The sequence below is a fragment of the Tachyglossus aculeatus genome, chromosome 16 (assembly GCF_015852505.1).
Source record: "Tachyglossus aculeatus isolate mTacAcu1 chromosome 16, mTacAcu1.pri, whole genome shotgun sequence".
NCBI classification, from domain to species: domain Eukaryota; kingdom Metazoa; phylum Chordata; class Mammalia; order Monotremata; family Tachyglossidae; genus Tachyglossus; species Tachyglossus aculeatus.
Genome location: NC_052081.1, coordinates 22,764,710 through 22,789,629, shown reverse-complemented (window position 1 = coordinate 22,789,629; position 24,920 = coordinate 22,764,710).

Genomic DNA, 24,920 nt, shown 5'->3' with positions numbered 1-24,920 from the left:
ACAATCCGCGCCCCGTCTGAATGGGGGGTGGTCCGGTAGGTGATTCAAGGGCGCCGTTTGTTGACCGAACCCAGGAGCTGCAAGACGGTCCCCGGCACCAGCAGATCCCTACGCTCCACTCAGTTGAGGAGACGCTGGAAACGGTATGACCTGCGAGGGCGTCCTCTGCTGGCCGAGCACGCTAGCTGCAGAAGAATCCCGCACCCCAGGAAATCCCCAAGCACCAGTCGATTGGCGGGAAACGGCGGAGCTGCGAGGACGCCCTCTGCTGGCCCACACAGAGCACTGCAGGTGGGCCCACGGCTCCAGAAAATCTCCGCACTCCACTGAATGGCAGGTGACCGTGAAGAGCTGCGAGAGCGCCCTCTGCTGTCCGAGGCCAGGAGCTGCAGGAATGTCCCCGGCTGCAGGCATTCCCCAGGCTCCGCTAATGTAAGTTGACGGCGGTAATCGGGAAGAGCGGCGAGTGCGTCCTCTGCCGGCCCAGCTAGCGAGATGCAGGAGAATCCCCGACCCCAACCAGTTCCCAAGCACCAGTTGAATGTGTGGCCCGGGAGCAGCCGCGAAGCCTCCAGTCCTAGCCGATCTCGCGAGCTTCGGGAGAAAACCCGATCTCAGATAATCCCCAAGCAGCAGGGGGTTTGGAGGGCGGGAGTGGCTCAGGGGTCGTTTTCAGCTGTCGAGTCCGAGAGCTGCAGGGCAATCCAAGGCCCCAGCCAATATTTGCATTCCAGTGATTTGGGGGCGACTGGAGAAACTGCGAGGGTGCCAGCTGCTGTCCGGTCCCGTGAGCTGCAGGGAAATCTCTTGCCACAAGAATATGCGCCCCACTGAATTTGGGGGTGAAGGGAAGACATGCCAGAGAGTACTCTGCTGACCGAGCTAGCCAGCTGCCGGGGAATCCCGGACCCCAGCCAACCCCAAATCACCGGGCTATTGGGGGGAAGTGGAGGAGCAGCGAGGGCGCCCCCTGCTGGCCGACCACTCGTGCTGCAGGGGCTTCCCCGACCTAAGCCACTCCCCAAGCAGCAGTAGCTTAGGGAGAATGGGAGGTCTCTTTGTGCTTCCCCTGCTGGCCGACCTCGCGACCTTCAGGAAAATCTCTGACCTCAGCCGGTCCCCAAGCACCGGTTGATTTGGAGGGTTCGGGAGAAGCTGAGAGGGCGCTTATCTGCTGACCGAGTCGAAGAGTTGCAGGGGAATACCCTGGCCCAACCAATCCCCGTCCTACACTAATTTGCGGGAGAAGGGAGTAACAGAGAGGGCGCCATCTGCTAGCCGGGTCCGAGAGATGCAGAGAAATCCCTTGCCCCAAACAAGCCGCGCCCCGTCTGAATGGGGGTCGGTCCGGGAGGTGATACAAGGGCGCCGTTGTTTGACGGAGCCCAGGAGCTTCTGGAGAATCCCGGACCCCAGCCACCCCAAAAGCACCGGGCTATTTCGAGGATATGGAGGAGCAGTTAGTGCGCCCCCTGCTCTCCGAACTCTCCTGCTGCAGGGACATCCCCGACCCCAACCACTCCCCAAGCACCAGTAGCTTGGGGAGAAAGGGAGAACCTTTTTGTGCTTCCCCTGCTGGCCGACCTCGCGAACTTCGGGAAAATCTCTGACCTCAACCGATCCCCAAGCACCAGGTGATTTGGAGTGTTCGGGAGAAGCTGAGAGGGCGCCCTGTGCTGACAGAGTCTAAGAGTTGCAGGGTAATACCCTGTCCCAGCCAATCCCCGCACTACAGCAATTTACCGGCGAAGGGAGTAAGAGAGAGGGCGCCATCTGCGGGCCGGGTCCGCGAGCAGCGGAGAAATCCCTTGCCCCAAACAATCCGCTCCCTGTCTGAATGGGGGGTGGTCCGGGAGGTGATACAAGGGCGCCATTTTGTGACCGAGCCCAGGAGCTGCAGGAGAATCCCGGACCCCAGGAAATCCCCAAGCACCAGTTGATGGGGAGGAAGGAAGGAGCTGCGAGGCGCCCTCTGCTGTCCCATTAAGAGCACTGCAAGTCGGGCCACGTCCCCAGCCTAGACCCATCCTGCTCTGAATGGCGTGTGCGCCGTAAAGAGCTGCGACGTCGCCCTCTGCAGGCCGAGTCCAGGAACTGTAGGAATGTCCCCGGCTGCCGGCCTTCCCCAGGCTCCGTTCATTTGATGAGATAGGGGTAATCGGGTTGAGTTGCTAGGGCGTCCTCTGTCGGCAGGGCTCGCGAACTGCAGGAGAATCCCCGACCCCAACCATTTCCCAAACACCATTTGATTGGGTGCACCGGGAGGAGCTGTGAGGGCGCCCCTCCTGGCCGACCTCGCCATCTTCAGGAGAAAACCCGACCTCCGAAAATCCCCCAGCACCAGGTGATTTGGAGGGCGGGAGTAGCTGAGAGGTCGTCTTCAGCTGATCGAGTCCGAGAGAGGCAGGGGAATCCAAGGCCCCAGCCAACCCCTGTACTCCAGTGATTTGGGGGCGACGGGAGAAACTGCGAGGGTGCCATCTGCTGTCCTGGCCCGTGAGTTCATGGAAATCCCTTGCCCCAACAAATTTGCGCCCCGCTGAATATTGGAGTGAACGGAAGACCTGCCAGGGAGTCCTCTGCTGGCCCTGCTCGCGAGCTGCCGGTGAATCCCGGACTCCAGCCATCCCCAAAGCACCGGGCTATTGGGGGGAAATGGAGGAGCAGCGAGTGCGCACCCTGCTGGCCGATCTCTCAGGCTGCAGGGGCTTCCCCGGCCCCAACCACTCCCCAAGCACCAGTAGCTTGGGGAGAAAGGGAGGAGCTTTTTGTGCCTCCCCTGCTGGCCGCCCTCGCGAGCTTCACGAAAATCTTTGACCTCAGCCGATCTCCAAGCTCCGGTTGATTTGGAGGGTTCGGGAGGCGCTGAGGGGTCACCCTCTGCTGACCGAGTCTAAGAGTTGCCGGGGAATACCCTGTACCAGCCTATCCCCGCACTACACTAATTTGCGGGCGAAGGGAGTAACAGAGCGGGCACCATCTGCTGGCCGGGTCCGCGAGCTGCAGAGAACTCGCTTGCCCCAAACAATCCACGCCCCGTTTGAAGGGGGGGTGGTCGGGGAGGTGATTTAAGGGCGCCGTATTTTTGACCGAGCCAAGGAGCTGCAGGACTGGTCCCGGCTTCAGGAGATCCCTAGGCTCCACTCAGTTAAGGAGACGGTGGAAACGGTATGACCTGCGAGGGCGTCCTCTGCTGGCCGATCTCGTAAGCTGGAGGAGAATCCCGGACCCCAGGAAATCCCCCAGCACCAGTTGATTGGCGGGAAATGGAGGAGCTACGAGGCGCCCTAGGCTGGCCCACTCAGAGTCCTGCGGGACAGGCTCCGGCCTCGGCCAATCCCCAGGCTTCACTGATTTGGGGGTGGGTCGTGAGGAGCTGCTAGGGAGCCCTCGGTTAGCCGAGCCCAGGAGCCGCAGGAGGGTCCGTGGCTGCAGACGATTCCTATACTCTGCTCAGTTAAAGACGGGGGGAAGGGGGGGAATGGAAAAGCTGCTAGGGAGTCTTCTGTCTGCCGAGCTCGCTAGATGCAGGAGAATTCCCGCCCCAAGCCAATCCAAAAGCACCGTTTGATTGAGGGGAACGGTAGGAGCTGCGAGAAGCCCTATGCTGGCCCAACCGGAGCCCTGCAGGACAGGCCCCGGCCCCAGCCAATGTTCACGCTCCATTGAACGTGGGGCGGACCGGGAGGAGCTTCGATTGCGCCCTCGGTGGGCCGAGCACTGGAGCTGCGCACAATGGTCCCTGGCTCCAGAGAGTCCCCACGCTCAACTCATTTAAGGAGAGGGGGAGAAACGGGAAGAGCTGCGAGGGCGTCCTCTGCTGGCCGAGCTCGCGAGCTGCAGGATACACCCCGAACCCAGCAAATCCCCAAGCATCAGTTGATTGGGGGAACAGGAGGACCTGCGAGGGCGCCTCCGGCTGACTGACCTCTCGAGCTTCAGGAGAATCCCCGAAATCAGCCGAACCCCAAGCACCAGTTGACTTGGAGGTGATGAGAGAAGCTGAGAGGGCGTCTCCTGCTGATCGAGGCCAAAACGTGCAGGGGAATCCCAGGCCCCAGCCAATCCCCGCACTCCAGTGATTTGGGGGCGACCGGAGCAACTGCGGGGGCGCCATGTACTGTCCGGGCCCGTGAGCTGCAGGGAACTCCCTTGCAGCCACCATTCCGCGCCCCACTGAATGAGGGGGAAGGGAAGACCTGCCAGGGCGCCCTCTGCTGGCCGAGTTCGCGAGCTGCAGGACAATCCCCGACCCTAGCCACTCCACAAGCCCCAGTATATTTTGGAGAAATGGAGGTGCTGCGAGGGTGCCATCTGCTGGCAGGGCCCGCGAGCTGCAGGATTACCCCCGACCCCAGCCAATCCCCAAGTACCAGTTGCTTGGGGGGAACGGGAGGAGCTATCATTGCTCCCCCTGCCGTTCGAAATGGCGAACTACAGGAGGAATCCCCAACTTCAGCCGATTTCCAAGCCCCGGTTGATTTGGAGGGGTCAAGGGAAGCTGAGAGGGCGCCCTCTGCTGACCGAGTCTAATGGCTGCTGGCGAATACAACCAATCCCCTCACTGCACTAATTTGGGGGCGACGGGATTAACTGCCAGGGCGGCATCTGCTGGCCCACACAGAGCACTGCCGATCGGGCAAAGGCCCCAGCCTATCCCCGCACTCCACTGTATGACGTGTGGTTCGTGAGGAGACGCGAGGGCGCCCTCTGCTGGCCGAGCCCCGGAGCTGCAGGACGGTCCCCGGCTCTAGCAGATCCCTACACTCCACTCTGTTGAGGAGATGGGGAACACGGTAAGAGCTGCGAGGTCGTTCTCTGCTGGCCGAGCTCGTGAGTTGCAGGGGAATTCCGGTCCCCAGCCACTCCCCAAGCACTAGTTGATTGGGGGGAACGGGAGGAGCGGCGAGGGCGCCCTCGGCTGGCCCACATAGAGCACTGCAGGTCGGCCCAAGGCCCCAGTCAATCCCCGTACTCCACTGAATGGTGTGTGGGCCGTGAGAACCTGCGAGGGCGCCCTCTGCTGGCCGAGCCCCGGAGCTGCAGGAATATCCCCAGTTCCAGCCGATCCCCACGATCCACTCATTTAAGGAGAGGGGGGGATACGGTAAGAGCTTCGAGGGTGTCCTCTGTTGGCCAAGCCCTCGAGCTGCTGTAGAGTCCCCACCCTAACCATCCCTCAAACTCCAGTATTTACGGTGGAACGGGAGAAGCAGCGAGGGCGCCCCCTGCTGGCCCACCTCCAGATCTGCAGGAGTATCCCTAACCCCAGCCAGTCCCCAAGGACCAGTTGATTTGGAGGGGACGTGTGAAGCTGAGAGAACTTCCTGTGCTGATTGATTCGACGAGCTGCAGGGGAATACCCGGTTCCAGCCAATCCCCGCACTACACTAATATGGGGCCGACGGGATTTACTGCGTGGGTGCCATCTGCTGGCCGGGCCCGAGAGCTGCAGAGAAATCTTTTGCCCCAACCTATCCGCGCCCCACGGAATTGGGAATGGGCCGTGAGGTGATCGCGGGCGCCCTCTGATGTCCGAGCCCAGGAGCTGGTGGATGGTCCCCGGCTCCAGCAGAGCCCTACTCTCCACTCATTTAAGGATGGGGGGACGTTAACAGTTGCGAGGGCGTACTCTGCTGAACGAGCTGGCGAGTTTCAGGAGGATCCCAGACCCCAGCCAATTCACAAGCCCCAGTTGATTCCGGAGAACGGGAGGAGCTGCGAAGGCGCCCTCTGCTGGCCCACAGAGAGCACTGCAGGTCCGGCCACGGCCACAGCCAATCCCCGCACTCCACTGAATGGCGTGTGGGCCGTGAGGAGCTGCGAGGGCGCCCTCTGCTGGCCAGGTCCAGGAGCTGCAGGAATTTCCGAGGCTCCAACATTTCCCCACGCTCCACTCACTTAAGGAGAGGGCGGGACCGGAAACAGTTGCGAGGGCATCCTCTGCTAAACTAGCTCACGAGCTTCAGGAGAATCCAAGACCCCAGCCAATACACAAGCCCCAGTTTATTGGGGGGAAAGGGAGGAGTTGCGAGGGCGACCCTGCTGGCCGAACTCGCGAGCTGCAGGAATAGCCCCCAACCCAGCCAATCCCCAAGGTCCTGGTGCTTTGGGGGAACGGGAGGAGCTTTTAGTGCGCCCCCTGCTGGCCGAACTCGCTAGCGTCATTGGAATCCCCAACCTCGTCTGCTCCCCAAGCACCGGGTGATTTGGAGGGTTCGGGATACCCAGAGAGGGCACCCTCTGCTTACCGAGTCTAAGACCTGCAGGGGCATCCCCGGTCCAGCCCAATCCCCACACTACATTAATTTGGGGGCGACGAGATTAACTGCGAGTGCGCCATCGGCTAGCCGGGCCCACGAACTGCAGATAAATCCCTTGCCCCCACCAATCCGCGACCCACTGAATTGGGATTGGGCCGTGAGGTGAAGCGCGGGCGCACCCTGTTATCTGAGCCCAGGAGCTGCAGGACGGTCGGGAGCTCCATCAGATCCCTACACTCCACTCATTTAAGGAGTGGTCGGGGGGGGACGGGAACAGTTGCGAGGGCGTCCTCTGCTGAAGGAGTTCGCGAGCTAGAGGAGAATCCCACACCCCAGCCAATTCACAAGCCCCAGTTGATTCCGGGGAACGGGAGGAGCTGCGAGGGCGCCCTCTGCTGGCCCACACAGAGCACTGCAGGTCGGGCCTCGGCAACAGCCAATCCCCGCTCTCCACTGAATGGCGTGTGGGCCGTGAGGAGCTGCGAGGCTCGCCCTCTGCTGGCCGAGCCCAGGAGCTGCAGGAATTTCCGAGGCTCCAACATTTCCCAGCGCTCCACTCATTTAAGTAGAGGGCGGGACCGGGAACAGTTGTGAGGGCATCCTCTGCTGAACTATCTCAGGAGCTTCAGGAGAATCGCAGACCCCAGCCAGTACACAAACCCTAGTTTATTGGGGCGAAAGAGAGGAGCTGAGAGGGCGACCCTGCTGGCCGACCTCGCGAACTGCAGGAGTACCCCCCACCCCAGCCAATCCCCAAGGACCTGCTGTTTTGGGGGAACGGGAGGAGCTTTTAGTGCGCCCCCTGCAGTCCGAAATCTCTAACGTCATTGCAATCCCCAACTTCAGCTGCTCCCCAAACACCGGTTGATTTGGAGGGTTCGGGAGAAGCAGAGAGGGCGCCCTCTGCTGACCGAGTCTAATACCTGCAGGGACATACCCGGTCCTAGCCAATCCCCGCACTCTGCTAATTTGGGGGCGACAGGATGAACTGCGAGTGCGCCATCTGCTGGCCGGGCCCGCGAGCTGCTGACAAATCCCTTGCCCCAACCACTCCCAGCCCCACGAAATAGTGTGTGGGCCGGGAAGTGATGCGAGGGCGCCCTCTGTTGTCCGAACAGAGGAGCTTCAGGGCGGTCCCTGGCTCCAGCAGATCCCTATGCTCCACTCAGTTGAGGAGAGGGGGGGGAAATGGTAAGAGTTGCGAGGGCTCCCTCTGCCGGACGAGTTCGCGACCTGCTGGGGAATCCTCGACCCCAGCCAATTCCCAAGCACCAGTTGATTGGCGGGAACTGGAGAAGCAGCGAGGGCGCCCTCTGCTGGGCCACACAGAGCACTGCATGTCGGGCCACGGCCCAGGCCAATCCCCGCACTCCACTGAATATCGGGTTGCCCACGAGTAGCTGCGAGTGTGCCCTCTGCTGGCCGAGCCCAGGAGCTGCAGGAATAACCCCAGCACCAGCCGATCCCCACGATCCACTCTTTGAAGGAGAGGGGGGATGCGGGAAGAGCGACGAGGTCGTCTTATGCTGGCCAATCTCACGAGCTGCTGGAGTGTCCCCACCCTAACCACTCCCCAAGCACCAGTAGATTGGGTGGAACGGGAGGATCTGCGAGGGCGCCCCCTGCTGGCCGACCTCGCGAGCTGCAGGAGTAGCTGCAGGCTCCGACTGCACATGCCCTACGCTCTCCAGTGCGGGGGCTCCCTTCTCCCCCGGCCCGGGCTCCAACCGCGCATGCGCCGCCCTTTCCCGGGAGGGCCCACTACTTCCTGCTCGCCCGGACTCTAACTGCGCATGCGCCGCGCTCTCCAAGCCGGGCCCCCTTTCCATTCCCCCCCCAGGCTCCGACCGCCCGTGCGCCGCGCTATTCAGGACGGGCCTCACTCCTCCCCCCGCCTCGTGCCATGCTCCGGTTGCGCATGCTCCGCCCTCTCCGTGTTGGGGCCTCCTCCTCCCCTCACCGAGGCTCCGAATACGCATGCGACCCGCTTCTCCTCCACCCGCTGGTTCCGCACGCGCATGCGCAGAACTCCCTCCTTTCTCCCCCCCACCCGGGCTTCGACAGCGCAAGCGCTCCGCTCTCTAGGGCTGAAGATATAGTTTTGGCGACTATATCGTTCATTCATTCATTCAATCGTATATCTTTATTGAGCGCTTACAGTGTGTACAGCAATGCACTAAGCGCTTGGGTATAGGATAGTATGTCGTATATTACAGTATAGAATAGTACAGTAGAGAGAAGCGGTGTGGTTCAGTGGTAAGAGCTTTGGAGTCAGAGGTAAGGCGTTCAAATCCCGACTCCACCGCTTGCCAGCTGTGCTACCTTGGGCAAGTCACTTGACTTCGCTGGGCCTCAATTCCATCTGTAAAATGGGGATGAAGACTGTGAGCCCCGCGGGGCGCAACCTGATCACCTTGTAACACCCCAGTGCTTATAACAGTGCTTTGCACATAGTAAGCGCTTAATAAATGCCATTATTATTATTATTATTATTATTATCATTATTATTATGATTATGATTATTACCTCCAGGACCTGGTCCATCTCTGCGTCCTGGACTAGGGTTCCCTCAACCTCCCGGCACTGGTCCCCCTGTCTTCCGGCCCAGGTACCACTTTGCCTCTCGGTCCAGGTCCCCCTATTTCCCTGGCCCTGGTACCCATTTCCCGGCCCAGGTACTCTTCTGCTTCCCTGCCCTGGTCCCCCTGTCACCCAGCCCAGATACCCCTCGGACATCGAGCCCTGGGAACCATCTGCATCCCTGCCTGGGTCCCCCTGACTCCCGGTACTGGACCTGGCGCCCCTCTGCTTCCCTGCCTTGGTACTGCCGTCTGCCTCCAGGCCCTGGTCCCCCTCTGCCTCCCTGTCGTGATACCCCACCGCCTCTCGGCCTTAGTCCCCCTCTGCCTCCCGGCCCAGGTATCCCTCTACCTCCCGGCCCTGTTCCCCCACCAGGTCCCCCACCAGCCCGGGCCCCTCGGCCCTGGTGCCTCTCTGCTTCCCGGCCCATGTACCCCTATGCCCCTCTTCCCTCCTGCCGTGGTTCTCCTGTCTCCTAGCCCAGGCATACATCTGCCTCCTGGCCCTCGTCCCCCTCTGCCTTCCGGGCTCAGTCCCGCAATGCCACCCTGCCCCTGTGCCCCCAACCAGCCCGGGCCCCTCGGCCCTGGTGCCTCTCTGCTTCCCGGCCCAGGTACCCCTAATGCCCCTCTACCTCCCTGCCGTGGTTCTCCTGTCTCCTGGCCCAGGTACCCATGTGCCTCCAGGCTCTGGACCCGGTCTGCCGCCCGGCCCTGTTCCCTCTCTGCTTCCTAGCCCTGGTATAGATCTACGTCCATGCCCTAGGGTCTCTCTCCGTCCCAGCCCTGGGTCCTCTCTACCTCCCGGACCTCGTCACCTTGTCTCCAGGACCAGGTACCATTCTGCCTCCTGGTCCTGGTCCCCCTATCTCCCGGCCCAACTACCCCTCTGCCTCCGGGCCCTGGTCGCCTTCTACCGCCAAGCCTTGGGTCTCTCTCCGTCCCGGCCCTGGATCCTCTCTACCTCCCAGCAAAAGCCCCCCTGTCTCCTGGCCCAGCTAAACCTCTACTTCTTGGCCATGATGCCTCCTGCCTTCCCGCCCTTGTCCCCCTCTGCCTCCCTGCCCTGGTCCTCAGCCTGACTCGTGGCCTTTTTCCCCGTCTGCCCTTTGGCCCTGATATCCCTGTGTCCCTGCCTCGGTACCCATCTGCTTCCTGGCACTGGTCCCCCTCTGCTTCTAGGCCCCGGTCCCCTTCTGCCTCCCGGACCTGGCCGCTTTATGTGTCCAGGCTCTGGTCTCCTTTTACGTCAGGGGTGCGAATCCCTCTCCACCGCTTGTCACCTGTGTGACCTTGGGCAAGAGACTTCACTTCTCTGGGCCTCAGTTACCTCCTCTGTAAAATGGGGATTAAGACCGTGAGCCCCACGTGGGACAAACTGATCACCTTATAAATTCCCTAGGGCTTAGTACAGTGCTTTGCACATAGTAAGCGCTTAATAAATGCCATCGTTATTCTTATTATTACAGCTTGGCAACTTAGTAAGCTTCGTACTTAGTGAGCTCGGGAGCGGTCAGACTGCGCATGCGCCGCGCTCTTCCGGACGGGCTCACTACCCCCCCACCCAACACCCCCGATCGGGCTCCGACTGCGCATGCGTTACGCTCTCCGGGGCGGGGGCTCAATTCTCCCCGACCTCGGGCTCCGACTACGCATGCGCCACGCGCGCTCCCAGGCCGGCCCCCCTTCCCTTCCCTCCCGGGCTCTGACCGCGCATGCGCTACGCTCTCCAGGGCGGGAGTCCCTTCTCCCCGGGCCCGGGCTCCGACCGCGCATGCCCTGCGCTCTCCGGGGCGGGGGCCGCCCTTCCCTCCCCGAGGCTCCGAATGCGCATGCGCCCCGCTTCTTCACCCCGACCGGCTCCGCACGCGCATGCGCAGAGCTCCGTCCCTTCTCCCCCCCTCCCACCCGGGCTTCGACTGCGGATGCGTCGCGCTCTCTAGGGCTGAAGATATAGCTTTGGGGACTATATCATTCGTTCATTCATTCATTCAATAGTATTATATATTGAGCGCTTTCGCTGCGTACAGCACTGTGTTAAGCACCTGGGAATGGGATAGTATGTCGTAGATTGCATTATAGTATAGTACAGTCTAAAGAAGCAGTGTGGTTCAGTGGGAAGAGCCCGGGCTTTGGAGTCAGAGGTCAGGCGTTCAAATCCCGACTCCACCGCTTGTCAGCTGTGTGACCTTGGGCAAGTCACTTCACTTCTCTGGGCCTCAGTCCCATCTGTAAAATGGGGATGAAGACTGTCAGCCCCGCGGGGGGAAACCTGATCATCTTGTAACCCTCCAGCGTTTAGAACAGTGCTTTGCACATAGTAAGCGCTTAATAAACTCCATTATTATTATTACTATTATTATTATAACCTCCAGGCCATGGTCCTAGCCTGCGTCCAGGACTTGGGTTCCCTCAACCTCCCGGCACTGGTCCCCCTGTCTTCCGGCCCCGGTACCACTTTGCTCTCGGTCCAGGTCCCCCTATTCCCCTGGCCCTGATCCCCATTTCCCGGCCCAGGTACTCCTCTGCTTCCCTACCCTGGTCCCCCTGTCACCCAGCCATGATACCCTCCGCCATCCAGCCCCGGTTCCCCTCTGCCTCCCTGCCCGGGTCCCCCTGTCTCCCGGCCCAGGTACCCCTGTGTCCTGGAACTGCTGCCCCTCTGCTTCCCTGCCTTGGTACTGCCGTCTGCCTCCAGGCCCTGGTCCCCCTCTGCTTCCTTGTCCTGATCCCCCACCGCCTCTCGTCCTTAGTCACCCTCTGCCTCCCGGCCCAAGTACCCCTCTACCTCCCGGCCCTGATCCCCGTCTGGCTCCCTGCCTTGGTCCCCCTCAAAGTCCTGGCCCAGGCCGGCCTCTGCCTCTATGATCTGGTCACGCCCCGTTTCTCGGCCCTGGTTCCCCTCGAATTCTCAGCCATAGTCCCACTGTCTCCCGGCCCAGGTACCCCTCTGACTGCCAGCACTGGTCGCACTGTCTACCAGCCCTGGTCCCCCTCTTTCTCCCAGTCCTGGCCGCTCTCTGCCTCCCTGAACGTGTCACAACGCTTCTCGGCCCTGGTCCTCCTTTGCCTTCCGGCCCTGGTTCCCCTCTGCTTCCCGGCCCTGGTCCCCCGTCTACCGGCCCCGGTACCCCCTGCCTCCTGGCCCGGATCCCCCGCTACCTCCAGGCCCTCGGCCCCCTCTGCTTCCCTGCCCTGCTCCCCAAGGCCTCCCTGCTCTGGTCCCCCTCTGCCTCCGGCCAAGGTACCACACCGCCTCCTGGAAGAAGTCCCCTTTAGCTTCCGTGCCCTGGCCCCCATCTACCACCCCAGGTACCCCTTGGCCTCCCGGCTTTGGTACCCCTGTATCCCTTCCCAGGAACCCCTCTGTCCCCTGGCCCTGGTCCTCCTCGTCTCCTGACCCTGGGCCCCCTCTGCAGCCTGCCCTGGTCCTGGGCCTCCCGGCTCAGGTCTCCTTCTACCTCCAGGCCCTTGGGTCTCTCTCCGTGCCAGCCCTGGGTCCCTCCCCTCCACCTTCCGGCTCTGGTCCGCTTCTGCCTCGCAGGCCCGGTCAGCCTGTCTCCTGGCCCAGGGACCCCGCTGCCTCCTGGCCCTGGTTCCCATCTGCTGCCCTGCCCTGGTCCCCCCATGCCTCCCGGCCCTGGTCCCTGTGTGACTCCCCGCCCTGTTCTCCTTCTACCTCTTTGGCCTTGGGTCTCTCTCCGTTCCGGCCCTGGTCTCCGTCGCCTGGCCCAGTTACCCCTCTGCCTCCTCTGCTCCGTCCCTTCCCCCCTCACCCCTCACCCGGGCTTCGACTGCACATGCGTCGCGCTCTCTAGGGCTGAAGATATAGCTTTGGGGACTATATCGTTCGTTCATTCACTCATTCAATTGTGGCAGGTGACCGTGAAGAGCTGCGAGAACGCCCACTGCTAGCCTTGAAATCCCTTGCCTCAAGAAATATGCACCCCACTGAATTTGGGAGTGAAGGTAAGACCTGCCAGAGAGTCCTCTGCTGTCCGAACTAGCGAGCTGCCTGTGAATCCCAGACCCCAACCAACCCAAAAGTACCGGGCTATTGAGGGAAATGGAGGAGCAGCGAGGGCGCCCCCTGCTGGCCGACCTTTCTTGCTGCAGGGGCTTCCAGGCCCCTAAACAATCCCCAGGCACCAGGGGAGAAAGGGAGGAGCTTTTTGTCCGTCTCCTGCTGGCCGACATTGCGAGCTTCAGGAAAATCTCTGTCCTCAGCAGATCAACAAGCACCGGTTGATTTAGAGGGTTCGGCAGAAGATGAGAGGGCGTCCTCTGCTGACCGAGTCTAAGAGTTTCAGGGGAATAAGCTGTCCCAGCCAATCCCCTCACTACAACAATCTTCGGGTTACAGGACTAACAGCGAGGACACCATCTGCTGGCCGGGTCCGCGAGCTGCAGAGCTGCAAAGAAATCCCTTGCCCCAAACAACCCACGCCCCGTCTGAATGGGGGGTGGTACGGGAGGTGATTCAAGGGCGTCGTATTTTGACCGAGCCCAGGAGCTTCAGGAGAATCACGGAACCCAGGATATCCCCAAGAACCAGTTGATTGGGGGCGGGGGGGGGGAAGGGAGGAGATGCGAGGCGCCCTCTACTGGACCACAAAGAGTACTGCAAGTCGGGCCACGTTCCCAGCCTATCACAGCGTTGCCCTGAATGGCGTGTGGGCCGTGAAGAGCTGCGACGGCGCCCTCTGCTGGCCGAGCCGAGTCGAGGGGCTGCGGAAATGTCCCCGGCTGCAGCCGTTCCCCAGGCTCCGCTCATTGAAGGAGAAGGGGGGAATCGGGAAGAGCAGTGAGGGCGTCCTCTACTGGACGATCTCGCGAGCTGCAGGAGAATCCCCGACCCCATCCTCTTCCTAAGCACAAGTTGATTGGGTGGACCGGGAGGAGCGGCGAGGGCGCCCTCCAGGAGGCCGACCTCGCGTGCTTCAGGAGAAGGCCTGAACTCAGAGAATCCCCAAGCAGGTGATTTGGAGGGCTGGAGTAGCTGAAAGGTCGTCTTCAGCTGATCAAGTCCGAGAGCTGCAGGGGAATCCAAGGCTGCAGCCAATCCCTGCACTCCAACAATTTGGGGGCGACGGGAGAAACTGCGAGGGCGCCATCTGCTGTCCGGGCCCGTGAGTTCAGGGAAATCCCTTGACCCAACAAATATGCGCCCCACTGAATTTGGGGGTGAAGGGAAGACCTGCCAGGGAGTCCTCTGCTGGTCGAGCTAGCCAGCTGCCGGTGAAACCCGGACCCCAGCCAAACCAAAAGCACCGAGCTATTGTGGGGAAATGGTGGAGCAGCGAGGACGCCCCCTGCTGGCCGACCCCTCGGCTGCAGGGGCTTCCCCGACACCAGCTACTCCACAAGCACCAGTAGCTTGGGGAGAAAGGGAGGTCTTTTTGTGCTTCCCCTGCTGGCTGACCTCGCGAACCTCAGGAAAATCACTGCTCTCAGCCGATCCCCAAGCACCGGTTGATTTGGTCGGTTCAGAGGAAGCTGAGAGGGGGCCCTCATTGCAGGCTCCTCCTCCCCCTCCCATCCTCTTTCTGGGGGGGTTCCCCAAGGTTCAGTGCTTGGTCCCCTTCTGTTCTCAATCTACACGCACTCCCTTGGTGACCTCATTCGCTCCCACGGCTTCAACTATCATCTCTACGCTGATGACACCCAGATCTCCATCTCTGCCCCTCCTCTCTCCCCCTCTCTCCAGGTTCGCATCTCCTCCTGCCTTCAGGACATCTCCATCTGGATGTCTGCCCGCCACCTAAAGCTCAACATGTCGAAGACTGAACTCCTTGTCTTCCCTCCCAAACCTTGTCCTCTCCCTGACTTTCCCATCTCTGTTGACGGCACTACCATCCTTCCCGTCTCACAAGCCCGCAACCTTGGTGTCATCCTCGACTCCGCTCTCTCATTCACCCCTCACATCCAAGCCGTCACCAAAACCTGCAGGTCTCAGCTCCGCAACATTGCCAAGATCCGCCCGTTCCTCTCCATCCAAACTGCTACCCTTCTCGTTCAAGCTCTCATCCTATCCCGTCTGGACTACTGCACCAGTCTTCTCTCTGATCTCCCATCCTCGTGTCTCTCTCCACTTCAATCCATACTTCATGCTGCTGCCCGGATTATCTTTGTCCAGAAATGCTCTGGGCATATTACTCCCCACCTCAAAAACATCCAATGGCTACCAATCAATCTGCGCATCAGGCAGAAACTCCTCACCCTGGGCTTCAAGGCTCTCCATCACCTCGCCCCCTCCTACCTCACCTCCCTCCTCTCCTTCTACTGCCCAGCCCTCACCCGCCACTCCTCAGCCGCTAATCTCCTCACCGTACCTCATTCTCTCCTGTCCCGCCATCGACCCCCGGCCCACGTCATCCCCCGGGCCTGGAATGCCCTCCCTCTGCCCATCCGCCAAGCTAGCTCTCTTCCTCCCTTCAAGGCCCTGCTGAGAGCTCACCTCCTCCAGGAGGCCTTCCCAGACTGAGTCCCTTCCTTCCTCTCCCCGTCGTCCCCCTCTCCATCCCCCCATCTTACCTCCTTCCCTTCCCCACAGCACCAGTATATATGTATATATGATTGTACACATTTATTACACTATTTATTGATTGATTTTACTTGTACATATCTATCCTATTCATTTTATTTGGTTGGTATGTTTGGTTTTGTTCTCTGTCTCCCCCTTTTAGACTGTGAGCCCACTGTTGGGTAGGGACTGTCTCTATGTGTTGCCAATTTGTACTTCCCAAGCGCTTAGTACAGTGCTCTGCACATAGTAAGCACTCAATAAATACGATTGATGATGATGATGATGATGACCGAGTCTAACAGTTGCAGGGGAATACCCTGTCCAAGCCAATCCCGGCACTACACCAATTTGCGGGGGAAGGGAGTAACAGAGAGGGCGCCATCTGCTGGCCGGGTCCACGAGCTGCAGAGAAATCCCTTGCCCCAAACAATCCGCGCCCCGTCTGAATTGGGGGTGGCGCGGGAGGTGATCCAAAGGCGCCGTTTTCTGACTGAGGCCAGGATCTTCAGGAGAATCGCGGACCCCAGGAAATCCCCAAGCACCAGTTGACTGGGGGGGGGGGGGAGGGAGGAGCTGCGAGGCGCCCTCGGCTGGCCCACAAAGAGCACTGCAAGTCGGGCCACATCCCCAGCCAATTCCCACCCTGCACTGAATAGCGTGTGAGGCGTGAAGAGCTGCGAAGGCGGCCTCTGCTGGCAGAGCCGAGGAGCTGCAGGAATGTTCCCGGAAGCAGCAGTTCCCCAGTCTCCGCTCATTTAATGAGAGGGGGGTAATCGGGAAGCGGAGCGATGTCATCCTCTGCGGGCCGAGCTGACGAGCTGCAGGATAATCCCCGACCCCAACCACTTCCCAAGCAGCAGTTGATTGGGAGGACCGGGAGGAGCCGCGAGGGCCCTCCTCCTGGCCGACCTGGCGAGCTTCAGGAGGAAACCTGAACTCAGAGAATCCCTAAGCCGCTGATTTGGAAGTCGGGAGTAGCTGAGAGGTCGTCTTCAGCTGATCGAGTCCGAGAGCTGCAGGGAAATCCAAGGCCCCAGCCAATCCCTGTACTCCAATGATTTGGGGGCGACCGGAGAAACTGCGAAGGCGCTGCTGTCTGCTGTCCGGGCCCGTGAGTATAGGGAAATCCCCTGTTCCAACAAATATGCGCCCCATTGAATTTGGATGTAAAGGGAAGACCTGCCAGGGAGTCCTCTGCTGGCCGAGCAAGCGAGCTGCCGGTGAATCCCGGACCCCAGCCCACCCAAAAGCCCCGGGCTATTGGGGGGAAATGGAGGAGCAGCGAAGGTGCCCCCTGCTGGTCGACCTCTCGTGCTGCAGGGGCTTCCCTGAACCCAACCACTCCCCAAGCACCAGTAGCTTAGGGAGAAAGGGAGGAGCTTTTTGTGCGTCCAATGCTGGCCGACCTCGCGAGCTTCAGGAAAATCTCTGACCTCAGCCTATCCCCAAGCTCCGGTTGATTTGGAATGTTCGGGAGAAACTGACAGGTCGCCCTCTGCTGACCGAGTCTAAGAGTTGCAGGGGAATGCTCAATCCCAGCCAATTCCCACATTACACCAATTTCCGGGTGAAGGGAGTAACAGAGAGGGCGCCATCCTGCTAACCGGGTCCGCGAGCTGCAGAGAAATCCCTTGCCCCAAACAATCCGCGCCCCGTCTGAATGGGGCGTGGTCCAGGAGCTGATACAAGGGCGCCGTTTTTTGACCGAGCCCAGGAGGTTCAGGAGAATCCCGGACCCCAGGAAAGCCCCAAGCACCAGATGACTGGGGGGGAGGAAAGGGAGGAGATGCGAGGCGCCCTCTACTGGCCCACAAAGAATACTGCAATTCGGGCCACGTCCCCAGCCTATCCCCGGCCCGCCCTGAATGGCGTGCGGAGCGTGAAGAGCTGCGACGGCGCCCTCTGCTGGCCGAGCCCAGGCAATAAAGGAATGTCACCGGCTGCATCCGTTAACCAGGCTCCGCTTATTAAATGAGAGGGGGATAATCGGGAAGAGCTGCGAGGGCGTCGTCTGTCGGCCGAGCTCGCGAGCTGCAGGAGAATCCCCGAACCCAACCACTTCCCAAGGACCAGTTGATTGGGTGGAGCGGGAGGAGACGCGAGGGCCCTCCTCCGGGCCGACCTCGCCAGCTTCAGGAGATAACCCGAACTCAGAGAATCCCCAATCACCAGGTGATTTGGAGGGCGGGAGTAGCTGAATAAATACGATTGATGATGATGATGATGATGACCGAGTCTAACAGTTGCAGGGGAATACCCTGTCCAAGCCAATCCCGGCACTACACCAATTTGCGGGGGAAGGGAGTAACAGAGGGGGCGCCATCTGCTGGCCGGGCCCGCGAGCTGCAGAGAAATCCCTTGCCCTAACCAAACTGCGCCCCACTGAATGGGGGTGTGGCCGGGAGAGGCTGCGAGGGCGCCCTCTGTTGGCCGAACCCTGGTACTGCAGGAGGGTCCCCGGCACCAGCAGACCCCTACGCTCCACTCAGTTGGTGAGAAAGGACAAACGGACAGAGCTGCGAGGGCGTCTTCTGCTGGCCGAGCTCGCGAGCTGCAGGAGAATCCGCAACCCCAGCAAGTCCCCAAGCACTATTTGATTGGGGGGGAAAGGGAGGAGCTACGAGGCGCCCTCGACTGGCCCACAAAGAGCATTGCAAGGCGGGCCACGTCCCCAGCCTATCCCCGCCCTGCACTGAATGGCGTGTCGCCCGTGAAGAGCTGCGAACGCGACCTTTGCGGGCCCAGCCCAGGAGCTGCCGGTATGTCCCCGGCTGCAGCCGATCCCCAGTCTCCGCTCATTTAAGGAGAGGGGGGGAATCGGGTAGAGCTGCGAGGTCGTCCTCTGCCGGCCGAGCTCGCGAGCTGCAGGAGAATCCCCGACCCCATCCACGTCCCAAGCAGCAGTTGATTGGGTGGACAGGGAGGAGCTGCGAGGGCGCCCCTCCTGGCCAACGTCGCGAGCTGCAGGAGATAACCTGACCTCAGGGAATCCCCAAGCAGGTGATTTGGAGGGCGGGAGTAGCTGAGAGGTCGTCTTCAGCTGATCGAGTCCGAGAGCTGCAGGGGAATCCAAGGCCCCAGCCAATCCATGTACCCCAGTGATTTGGGGGCGACGGGAGAAACCGCGAGGGCGCCATCGGTTGTCCGATCCCGTGAGCTGCAGGGAAATGTCTTGCCCCAAGAAATATGCGCCCCACGCAATTAAGGGGTGAAGCCAGCGAGTCCTCTGCTGGCCCAGCTAGCGAGCTGCCTGTGAAACCCGGACCCCAGCCAACCCCCAAAGCACCGGGCTATTGGGGGGAAATAGAGGAGCAGCGAGGGCGCCCCCTGTTGGCCGACCTTTCGTGCTGCAGGGGTTCCCAGACCCCAGCCACTCCCCAAGCACCTGTAGCTTGGGGAGAAAGGTAGGAGCATTTTGTGCGTCCCGTGCTGGCCGACCTCGCGAACTTCAGTAAAATCTCTGATCTCAGCCGATCCCCAAGCACCGATTGATTTGGAGGGTTCGGGAGAAGCCGAGAGGGGCCCCTCTGCTGAACGAGTCGAGGAGTCGCAGGGGAATACCCTGTCCCAGCCAATCCCCGTACTACACCAATTTGCGGGCGACGGGAGTTACAGAGAGGGCTCCGTCTACTGGCCGAGTCCGCGAGCTGCAAGAAATTGGTCCAAACAATCCGCGCCCCGTCTGAAAGGGGGTGGTCCGGTAGGTGATTCAAGGGCGCCGTTTGTTGACCGAACCCAGGAGCTGCAAGACGGTCCCCGGCACCAGCAGATCCCTACGCTCCACTCAGTTGAGGAGACGCTGGAAACGGTATGACCTGCGAGGGCGTCCTCTGCTGGCCGAGCACGCTAGCTGCAGAAGAATCCCGCACCCCAGGAAATCCCCAAGCACCAGTCGATTGGCGGGAAACGGCGGAGCTGCGAGGACGCCCTCTGCTGGCCCACACAGAGCACTGCAGGTGGGCCCACGGCTCCAGAAAATCTCCGCACTCCACTGAATGGCAGGTGACCGTGAAGAGCTGCGAGAGCGCCCTCTGCTGTCCGAGGCCAGGAGCTGCAGGAATGTCCCCGGCTGCAGGCATTCCCCAGGCTCCGCTAATGTAAGTTGACGGCGGTAATCGGGAAGAGCGGCGAGTGCGTCCTCTGCCGGCCCAGCTAGCGAGATGCAGGAGAATCCCCGACCCCAACCAGTTCCCAAGCACCAGTTGAATGTGTGGCCCGGGAGCAGCCGCGAAGCCTTCCAGTCCTAGCCGATCTCGCGAGCTTCGGGAGAAAACCCGATCTCAGATAATCCCCAAGCAGCAGGGGGTTTGGAGGACGGGAGTGGCTCAGGGGTCGTTTTCAGCTGTCGAGTCCGAGAGCTGCAGGGCAATCCAAGGCCCCAGCCAATATTTGCATTCCAGTGATTCGGGGGCGACTGGAGAAACTGCGAGGGTGCCAGCTGCTGTCCGGTCCCGTGAGCTGCAGGGAAATCTCTTGCCACAAGAATATGCGCCCCACTGAATTTGGGGGTGAAGGGAAGACATGCCAGAGAGTACTCTGCTGGCCGAGCTAGCCAGCTGCAGGGGAATCCCGGACCCCAGCCAACCCCAAATCACTGGGCTATTGGGGGGAAGTGGAGGAGCAGCGAGGGCGCCCCCTGCTGGCCGACCACTCCTGCTGCAGGGGCTTCCCCGACCTAAGCCACTCCCCAAGCAGCAGTAGCTTAGGGAGAATGGGAGGTCTCTTTGTGCTTCCCCTGCTGGCCGACCTCGCGACCTTCAGGAAAATCTCTGACCTCAGCAGGTCCCCAAGCACCGGTTGATTTGGAGGGTTCGGGAGAAGCTGAGAGGGCGCTTATCTGCTGACCGAGTCGAAGAGTTGCAGGGGAATTCCCTGGCCCAACCAATCCCCGTCCTACACTAATTTGCGGGAGAAGGGAGTAACAGAGAGGGCGCCATCTGCTAGCCGGGTCCGAGAGATGCAGAGAAATCCCTTGCCCCAAACAAGCCGCGCCCCGTCTGAATGGGGGTCTGTCCGGGAGGTGATACAAGGGCGCCGTTGTTTGACGGAGCCCAGGAGCTTCTGGAGAATCCCGGACCCCAGCCAACCCAAAAGCACCGGGCTATTTCGAGGATATGGAGGAGCAGTTAGTGCGCCCCCTGCTCTCCGAACTCTCCTGCTGCAGGGACATCCCCGACCCCAACCACTCCCCAAGCACCAGTAGCTTGGGGAGAAAGGGAGAACCTTTTTGTGCTTCCCCTGCTGGCCGACCTCGCGAACTTCGGGAAAATCTCTGACCTCAACCGATCCCCAAGCACCAGTTGATTTGGAGGGTTCGGGAGAAGCTGAGAGGTCGCCCTCTGCTGATAGAGTCTAAGAGTTGCAGGGTAATACCCTGTCCCAGCCAATCCCCGCACTACAGCAATTTACCGGCGAAGGGAGTTAGAGAGAGGGCGCCATCTGCTGGCCGGGTCCGCGAGCAGCGGAGAAATCCCTTGCCCCAAACAATCCGCTCCCTGTCTGAATGGGGGGTGGTCCGGGAGGTGATACAAGGGCGCCATTTTGTGACCGAGCCCAGGAGCTGCAGGAGAATCCCGGACCCCAGGAAATCCCCAAGCACCAGTTGATGGGGAGGAAGGAAGGAGCTGCGAGGCGCCCTCTGCTGTCCCATTAAGAGCACTGCAAGTCGGGCCACGTCCCCAGCCTAGACCCATCCTGCTCTGAATGGCGTGTGCGCCGTAAAGAGCTGCGACGTCGCCCTCTGCAGGCCGAGTCCAGGAACTGTAGGAATGTCCCCGGCTGCCGGCCTTCCCCAGGCTCCGTTCATTTGATGAGATAGGGGTAATCGGGTTGAGTTGATAGGGCGTCCTCTGTCGGCAGGGCTCGCGAACTGCAGGAGAATCCCCGACCCCAACCATTTCCCAAACACCATTTGATTGGGTGCACCGGGAAGAGCTGTGAGGGCGCCCCTCCTGGCCGACCTCGCCATCTTCAGGAGAAAACCCGACCTCCGAAAATCCCCCAGCACCAGGTGATTTGGAGGGCGGGAGTAGCTGAGAGGTCGTCTTCAGCTGATCGAGTCCGAGAGAGGCAGGGGAATCCAAGGCCCCAGCCAATCCCTGCACTCCAGTGATTTGGGGGCGACGGGAGAAACTGCGAGGGTGCCATCTGCTGTCCTGGCCCGTGAGCTCATGGAAACCCCTTGCCCCAACAAATTTGCGCCCCACTGAATATTGGAGTGAACGGAAGACCTGCCAGGGAGTCCTCTGCTGGCCCTGCTCGCGAGCTGCCGGTGAATCCCGGACTCCAGCCATCCCCCATCCCCAAAGCACCGGGCTATTGGGGGGAAATGGAGGAGCAGCGAGTGCGCACCCTGCTGGCCGATCTCTCAGGCCGCAGGGGCTTCCCCGGCCCCAACCACTCCCCAAGCACCAGTAGCTTGGGGAGAAAGGGAGGAGCTTTTTGTGCCTCCCCTGCTGGCCGCCCTCACGAGCTTCAAGAAAATCTTTGTCCTCAGCCGATCTCCAAGCTCCGGTTGATTTGGAGGGTTCGGGAGGCGCTGAGGGGTCACCGTCTGCTGACCGAGTCTAAGAGTTGCCGGGGAATACCCTGTACCAGCCTATCCCCGCACTACACTAATTTGCGGGCGAAGGGAGTAACAGAGCGGGCACCATCTGCTGGCCGGGTCCGCGAGCTGCAGAGAACTCGCTTGCCCCAAACAATCCACGCCCCGTTTGAATGGGGGGTGGTCCGGGAGGTGATTTAAGGGCGCCGTTTTTTGACAGAGCCCAGGAGCTGCAGGACTGGTCCCGGCTTCAGGAGATCCCTAGGCTCCACTCAGTTAAGGAGACGGTGGAAACGGTATGACCTGCGAGGGCGTCCTCTGCTGGCCGATCTCGTAAGCTGGAGGAGAATCCCGGACCCCAGGAAATCCCCCAGCACCAGTTGATTGGCGGGAAATGGAGGAGGTACGAGGCGCCCTAGGCTGGCCCACTCAGAGTCCTGCGGGACAGGCTCCGGCCTTGGCCAATCCCCAGGCTTCACTGATTTGGGGGTGGGTCGTGAGGAGCTGCTAGGGAGCCCTCGGTTAGCCGAGCCCAGGAGCCGCAGGAGGGTCCGCGGCTGCAGACGATTCCTATACTCTACTCAGTTAAAGACGGGGGGAGGGGGGGGAATGGAAAAGCTGCTAGGGAGTCTTCTGTCTGCCGAGCTCGCTAGATGCAGAAGAATTCCCGCCCCAAGCCAATCCAAAAGCACCGTTTGATTGAGGGGAACGGTAGGAGCTGCGAGAAGCCCTATGCTGGCCCAACCGGAGCCCTGCAGGACAGGCCCCGGCCCCAGCCAATGTTCACGCTCCATTGAACGTGGGGCGGACCCGGAGGAGCTTCGATTGCGCCCTCGGTGGGCCGAGCCCTGGAGCTGCGCACGACGGTCCCTGGCTCCAGAGAATCCCCACGCTCAACTCAATTAAGGAGAGGGGGAGAAACGGGAAGAGCTGCGAGGGCGTCCTCTGCTGGCCGAGCTACCGAGCTGCAGGATACACCCCGAACCGAGCTAATCCCCAAGCATCAGTTGATTGGGGGAACAGGAGGACCTGCGAGGGCGCCTCCGGCTGACTGACCTCTCAAGCTTCAGGAGAATCCCCGAAATCAGCCGAACCCCAAGCACCAGTTGACTTGGAGGTGATGAGAGAAGCTGAGAGGGCGTCTCCTGCTGATCGAGGCCAAAACGTGCAGGGGAATCCCAGGCCCCAGCCAATCCCCGCACTCCAGTGATTTGGGGGCGACCGGCGCAACTGCGTGGGCGCCATGTACTGTCCGGGCCCGTGAGCTGCAGGGAGCTCCCTTGCAGCCACCATTCCGCGCCCCACTGAATGATGGGGAAGGGAAGACCTGCCAGGGCGCCCTCTGCTGGCCGAGTTCGCGAGCTGCAGGACAATCCCCGACCCCAGCCACTCCACAAGCCCCAGTATATTTTGGAGAAATGGAGGTGCTGCGAGGGTGCCATCTGCTGGCAGAGGCCGTGAGCTGCAGAAGTATCCCCGACCCCAGCCAATCCCCCAGTACCAGTTGCTCGGGGGGAACGGAGGAGCTATCATTGCTCCCCCTGCCGGCCGAAATGTCGAACTACAGGAGGAATCCCCAACTTCAGCCGATTTCCAAGCCCCGGTTGATTTGGAGGGGTCGAGGGAAGCTGAGAGGGCGCCCTCTGCTGACCGAGTCTAATGGCTGCTGGCGAATACAACCAATGCCCTCACTACACTAATTTGGGGGCGACGGGATTAACTGCCAGGGCAGCATCTGCTGGCCCACACAGAGCACTGCAGATCGGGCAAAGGCCCCAGCCTATCCCCGCACTCCACTGAATGACGTGTGGTTCGTGAGGAGAAGCGAGGGAGCCCTCTGCTGGCCGAGCCCCGGAGCTGCAGGACGGTCCCCGGCTCTAGCAGATCCCTACACTCCACTCTGTTGAGGAGATGGGGAACACGGTAAGAGCTGCGAGGTCGTTCTCTGCTGGCCGAGCTCGTGAGTTGCAGGGGAATTCCGGTCCCCAGCCACTCCCCAAGCACTAGTTGATTGGGGGGAACGGGAGGAGCGGCGAGGGCGCCCTCGGCTGGCCCACATAGAGCACTGCAGGTCGAACCAAGGCCCCAGCCAATCCCCGCACTCCACTGAATGGTGTGTGGGCCGTGAGAACCTGCGAGGGCGCCCTCTGCTGGCCGAGCCGCGGAGCTGCAGGAATATCCCCAGTTCCAGCCGATCCCCACGATCCACTCATTTAAGGAGAGGGGGGGGATACGGTAAGAGCTTCGAGGGTGTCCTCTGTTGGCCAAGCCCTCGAGCTGCTGTAGAGTCCCCACCCTAACCACCCCCCAAGCTCCAGTAGGTACGGTGGAACGGGAGAAGCAGCGAGGGCGCCCCCTGCTGGCCCACCTCCAGATCTGCAGGAGTATCCCCAACCCCAGCCAGTCCCCAGGGACCAGTTGATTTGGAGGGGACGTGTGAAGCTGAGAGAACTTCCTGTGCTGATTGATTCGACGAGCTGCAGGGGAATACCCGGTTCCAGCCAATCCCCGCACTACACTAATATGGGGCCGACGGGATTAACTGCGTGGGTGCCATCTGCTGGCCGGGCCCGAGAGCTGCAGAGAAATCTTTTGCCCCAACCAATCTGCGCCCCACGGAATTGGGAATGGGCCGTGAGGTGATCGCGGGCGCCCTCTGATGTCCGAGCCCAGGAGCTGGTGGATGGTCCCCGGCTCCAGCAGAGCCCTACTCTCCACTCATTTAAGGATGGGGGGACGTTAACAGTTGCGAGGGCGTACTCTGCTGAACGAGCTGGCGAGTTTCAGGAGAATCCCAGACCCCAGCCAATTCACAAGCCCCAGTTGATTCCGGAGAACGGGAGGAGCTGCGAGGGCGCCCTCTGCTGGCCCACAGAGAGCACTGCAGGTCCGGCCACGGCCACAGCCAATCCCCGCACTCCACTGAATGGCGTGTGGGCCGTGAGGAGCTGCGAGGGCGCCCTCTGCTGGCCAGGTCCAGGAGCTGCAGGAATTTCCGAGGCTCCAAT